Source organism: Tasmannia lanceolata, unplaced genomic scaffold, assembly GCF_043159265.1.
Source record: "Tasmannia lanceolata isolate RefF3 unplaced genomic scaffold, GAP_Taslan_0.1 ptg000018l, whole genome shotgun sequence".
Lineage (NCBI taxonomy): Eukaryota > Viridiplantae > Streptophyta > Magnoliopsida > Canellales > Winteraceae > Tasmannia > Tasmannia lanceolata.
The window spans coordinates 65,795,060-65,801,374 of record NW_027518695.1 but is presented as its reverse complement, the minus strand read 5'-3'; the positions used below and the strand labels follow the sequence as shown (position 1 = coordinate 65,801,374).

The 6,315-nt window shown below is 40.3% G+C and overlaps 1 long non-coding RNA gene across 1 annotated transcript; it reads left to right on the top strand.

Annotated features, from left to right (window-relative positions):
- Window positions 1-824: 824 nt before the first annotated feature.
- On the top strand, window positions 825-2,318 carry LOC143851988 (uncharacterized). Its single transcript, XR_013236582.1, has 2 exons — window positions 825-1,360; window positions 1,862-2,318. It is a non-coding gene; the product is annotated as an uncharacterized LOC143851988 (long non-coding RNA).
- The last annotated feature ends 3,997 nt before the right edge of the window (window positions 2,319-6,315 follow it).

The following is a 6,315-nucleotide window of genomic DNA, read 5'->3' as shown; positions in this document are numbered from 1 at the left end:
TGAGCTCTTAATTTAACGGTAATGATCGGTAATCGGCATGCTGATTTGGTCCCTGAGAGATTAAAACGATGGGACCAGATGGTGCACCTCACTAGATTTTAAGAACTTGGACACTAGACTTGGAACTCGGATGAGTGGACTCGGTTTTGGTGGTAACCGAGATCTTTGCTTTCCCAAGGAACCCCCAACAATCTCCGTCTCAACACAGAAGCATGGGACCCCCCAACAATCTCCCCCTCCATGCGGAAGCAAAGTGCGAACTACCGGATCTTTCCAGGGTTACCGAGATCGTCCCCGAGGGATTTTCTCCATCCTCAAGCGTACACTAGGGTTACCACGCCCCTGCTCTAATACCACTTCTTGGTACTTGGGTAGAACTCACCCTTAGTTATTAAGGGGAGGGTGTCCAAATCCTTATAAGCCCTACCACATCCATTCACTTTTCCGATTTGGCATCTTTACTTTCACGCGGAACCCCCAACAATTTGCAGGGTTGTTTACACGACTGTCATTTTCATTGACAAGTTTGGTTGGGGTGAGTTTGTGAACAACTCACAGAGACGACTAGCCTTGGTCTGTCCTAGTCTGTGAACATCCACTAGTGATGGATTTGCTCTTTTTCAAGCCTTAAGAGCCTAATTCTTTTTAAATTTGGATGCTATCCGAGGTTACCACTCGAACCAATGTTTCAAAATGGCAATACAAGCCCCAAAATGTGGCCAAAGCAAATCCTAGCCAGTACTCAGTAGGCCCTGTTACCATTAAAAAAAAAAAAACTCAGTTGGCCTTGTCAGGTACCTGATGCACTCATAATTGGGGATGCACTCATAATTGGGGAAAGTGAAAGGTTATTTTGATGTACCAGGACAAAATGCGGACTCGGACAAGAACACAGCCATGGTGAAAAGCAGTCTACTCCAGGAGTTGACAATGCTGCAAGAAAGTGAGTTAATCATGATATGTTGCATGTGTATATGGTTTCGGCTTTTTATGGGTACATCATTATAAAATAGCACATTGAATTGAATGATTAAAAGGCAATTCTTTTGTTAGTTAGGAATCGCCAAATCGCCTGATCAGTCTTATTTTGGGTCACACAGCATCCATGGTGAAATCCGCCATAGGAACCGTCCGAATTACTTGGATTCCAAATTAGAGTTCTTGGCGCCCATATAAATGAGAAAATTTAAATCCCATTTGTTAATTTTCCATCTTTCAATGACTACAGAAAGGTTTCTGACAGTTCCCATTCTTTGATCGATAACATTTTGTTGCTTTTGTATCGGATTATTGTTCAACCCTCAAAGGGGATGATTCCTACGGCTGTTCGAGAGCTTACTTTGAGCTGAAAGATCTGGAGGTAATTGTTTCTTCCTATTTGTTTTAGGATTCTCATGGCTCTGTTTCTTTCAATGTAAAATGTGCGTAAAACAAATTTTACACCCATTTTTAAGTGGAAAAATGGCGTTTATGCCTATTTTACGTCGAAAGAAACAGTGCCTTAGGGGCCCTTTGGATACATGGATTTTATAATCCAGGATTGTAAAATTCTGGATTTTACAAGCTAAAACCTTGATTGTATAAGCTAATATTTGGATTTTTTTCAAGCGGTTTGAGCCTCTAGCTCAATTGGGTAAGGCTTTGATTTTGAACATTGAGTTCAGAGGTTCATTCCCAACATACCTATCTTAAAATAAATAATAAAACTTGGATTTTGAAATGTACAATCCTAGTTTTAGCTTAGAAAATCTAGGATTTGACGATACTGGATTATATAATCCTTGTGTCCAAAAGGCCCTAAAGAACATTTTAAGAACTACCATATCTAACCTCTTTGGGTTCTTTAATGAGTTATCCTCAGAGGGAGTGTTCGAAAGACGACGTGGAGAATCTAGTCAGGCAGACTGACGGAGTGAAATCTCTTGATGGTTATATACATGGGGTCTCGGCGGCCCGAAAGATGACAAACAAAGAGCTCGAAAAACGCAAATCCTCGAGCATGGAGAAGCAAAGAGAGAGACCTTGCCCCATACCAGATGGATTACCTAAAACCCAAGAGGAGCTGGAAGAAGAAGAGCAAGCTAGAATGCCAGACTCCCCTTACTCTAGGCTCCTCAGAAGCAAGGGGAAATTTCCTGCTTGGTACTCTCAAGCAGGAAATTGACAAATCTTCCTTTGCTCTAATCTCTCTGAGTTATTGTAAATGTAAGTATGTTTATAATTTTGATCTCTTTGGACTGCTTTTTGAAGATATGTAAGAAGATCATGTTAGGTAGTCATGTACATATGTATTAGAAGAACTGGAGGTGTTTATGATAGATTTCGGGTGCTGATATCCCCCCCCCACCACGCCCCCGCACCCCGCCCGACGGCTGGCTAACGTTTTCCCACCATTTGACCGCTCTCTCTCTCTCTCCACACACATGCAACAGGAACAGTTGGTGGGCCCAACCGAAACCGTTGGTGGAATGGTGGGCCCATCTTTGAACAACGTAGGCCCCGCCCATACCTCACCATAGGATAATGCAAACCGTCCATTTGATGGGCCATAAACGTAAATAGGTTGCTTCCCAAAATATTATTTCCATAGGCTGATCCTAGCCCTCCGATCTAAATAGAAACTACATCTTATGCAACCTCTATAGATTGTAGGGTTGTGATCATCCTATGGAAATGATTTTTGGGGCACAACCTATTTACATTGTGGCCCTTCAAATGGACGGCTCGGATCATCCAATGGTCTGGACGGTACACTTCATTTTCAAAAATATGGGTGGGGCCTAAATTGGTACGAACCACACCATAGGATGATCCAAACCATCGACGGCTTGGATCATCCTATGTTGTGGATGGTACGCTTCAATTTGAAAAATATCAGTGGGGCCTACGATTGGGCCTTAATGTTAGTGTACGACCAACTCCATAGGATTATCCAAACCATGGACGCCTTGGATCATCCTATGTTGTGGACGGGCCTTAATGTTACTGTACGACCATAGGATGATCCAAACCATTCATTTGATGGGCCAACCCTTTTGGGGGCACAAACCATTTACGTTATGGCCCATCAAATGGACGGCTCGGATCATCCTATGGTCTGGACGGTACACTTCATTTTCAAAAATATGGGTGAGGCCTAAATTGGGCCTTAATGTTACTGTACGAACCACACCATAGGATGATCCAAACCATGGACGGTTTGGATCATCCTATGTTGTGGACGGTACGCTTCAATTTGAAAAAATATCGGTGGGGCCTACGATTGGGCCTTAATGTTACTGTATGACCAACTCCATAGGATTATCCAAACCATGGACGGCTTGGATCGTCCTATGTTGTGGACGGGCCTTAATGTTACTTTACGACCAACTCCATAGAATGATCCAAACCATTCATTTGATGGGCCACAATGTAAATAGGTTGTGCCCGAAAAATCATTTCCATAGGATGATCACAACCCTACAATCTATAGTGGTGGCATAAGATGTAGTTTCTATTTAGATTGGAGGGCTAGGATCAGCCTATGGAAATGATATTTTGGGACGCTACCTATTTAAGTTTATAGCCCATCAAATGGACGGTTTGGATTTTCCTATGGTGTGGTATAGGCGGGGCCTACGTTGTTCAAAGATGGGCCCACCATTCCACCAACGGTTCCTGTTGAGCCCACCAACTGTTCATGTTGTGTGTGTGGAGAGAGAGAAAGACCGGTCAAATGGTGGGAAAGTGACATATACGTTAAATCCTAATGTTTAACGTTAGCCAGCCGTCAAGGGGGGGCGGGGGGAGGAATAGCCTACAATGGGAGGGGGAGGGGAATATCAGCGCCCTAGATTTCTTGTTCTTTGTTCTAATATATAAATATCTCATCGATATATTTGTGTAATTGTGTTGTCATAATCCCAAATTAATCTTTATTTGTTGTTTGGAAATAGAATGGCATATTCATTGTCCTTCACTGTAATTCCTGCGTTGCCTTGGCTGATTTTTTGGTTGCGTGGTTTTCATAACATCATCCTTTTTATTGACTGAAAATTCTCAAAATGAGTCTCTGTTTTTAGATGCTTTTAGTGTCTAATCTCCCATAGCCTGAAAGATAAGAGAGCTAAGATAATCAGCTTTATGGGTCTTGCTTTGTCACAGAATTAATTACACGGTCCACACCCAATCCCCGCTATTGCTGATCAAGTTATTGATCTCATAGGTTCCACCTTAGCTGGATTCTCCGTCAAACATTATAAAGTAGCTTAATTAAAGTGGAAATAGCCCTGTTTCACTAGCCTAGAGTAAGAAGGGTTTTGGGGATTTCTACCTCGAAGAGCAGCGGTGAATTAAAACTTAAGTAGTCTGTGGGAGGAGGCAAGCCTTGGAGTCTCATGATTACCCCGTAGAATTGAATGGTAGTAAGTAGTGTTTATTTATTTATTTTTGATGGGTTAGTAGTAGTGTTTAGTTGTCAACCACGTAGAGATTAGTGATAGGGGTTGTCATTAACAATGTGGAGGCAACCAATAGACACCTTGGTAGTCTTTAGGGAGCAAAGAATAGTTGTACCGTTGGAGCTCTTATATTTCATATTCTCGATGGCATCATTTTATATAAATAGTAGAGAATATTAAGTGTTAGGAATTATGTCTATCACCTCCAGGGCCTTCTTTTCGTCCGGGAGAACACTTAATTTACTTCTGAGTACGTATGCACCATGTCACAAATATCTTTGCTATTTTCAAAATATTGCACTTTTATTGCGACATTTTGATGAAACGACAAAATCCTGAAATAATCCCTAGATTTTAAAAATTAACTGATATTTTCATTTTATCGTAAAATATGGCGATAATATCAGGTTATTAGCCCGATATTTTTACGATATTTTTATTTTATATTTTTTCTTAAATTATATATTTATATTTTTTAATATAATTTTACTTTTATCATTTTTTGTTGTTGATATAATCCGAAAAAAAATAAAGAAATTAATCCATTTTGAGATTTTCCCTTGCCGAGAAATTCCTGTGAGAACGATATCTATGACATAGTGTATGCATGGATTTTTTTATTGTTTCTAACGGAGGCATTTTATCTATTATTCAAGTAGTTTCGACTTTCGAGTAATATGGGCTAAGACATGGATGGATTTCACATAAATTTTCTTGACTATAGTAATAAAAAATTTCATAATATGAAAGTCTCTACCAATAAAGAAGCACAAAGTTACACTTAATTCGCCTTAATGCTTGTGCGTGTGACAATGGCAAGGGCTTGACTCGGAAAGGAAGCTATCTGCGGCTTGGATATGCCGCTATAATGATGATCAATACTGTGACTATTTCCAATAATTCAAACCCGAATCATAATGAGGCTCATATATCACCCTCTCTTATGTTGTGCCTAAATATAGTATTGTAAATTTAATGTACTTTTATCAAAATTTTCTAGGAAGATACTCTCTTATATCTTATATCACTAGATTATTTTATAAAATATTAGAAATAAGAGTTTACATATTACCAGCACAGGAATAATGTCAGTTCCTTGTCTGAGCATAGGATAGGATGTAAGAGATTATAAATTTATTCACCATTTAATATGAGATCTCTAACCATACAGTATGAGTCCAAATCTAGCCGAGTCTGGCCGCTGAACTATTTGTCGCCTTGCTTTCAAGATGGCAATTGGGCCGTGCCGGCCCGCGGCACGCCCGGCACGGCACGGCACGATTGCTACAGTGACGTGGGCCGTACCGGCACGGTACGAAGGCATGGGCCGTGCCGAGCTAGGCTTGCCGGCCCGCGGCACCGCATGGCACGGCCCATTGGCAATTTTGCCTTTGTTTTGTTGTGTTTTTTAAAAAAAATTTGTGTTTTCTCAAAACTACCCCTTAAAGTTAGAAAAAACGGCTAGTGAGGGGGGTGATTTTGAAAATTACATTGTGTAATTTCTTGTGTTCCAAAAATACCCTTCCCAACAACTATATTTAGGGGTACTTTAGGGATTACACATGTTTTTATTAAAGTAACCCCCCAACAACTATATTTGGGGGTACTTTAGGGATTACACATGTTTTTACCAAAAATACCCTTCCCAACAACTATATTTGGGGGATACTTTAGGAATTTGTTTTTACTAAAATAACCCCCCAACAACTATATTTGGGCGTACTTTAGGGATTACACATGTTTTTACCAAAATAACCCCCCGACAACTATATTTTGGGGGTATATTAGTGATTTTACTTGTTTTTACCCAAATAACCCCCCCAACAATTATATTTGGAGGTACTTTAGGGATTACACATGTGTTTACCTCTAAATA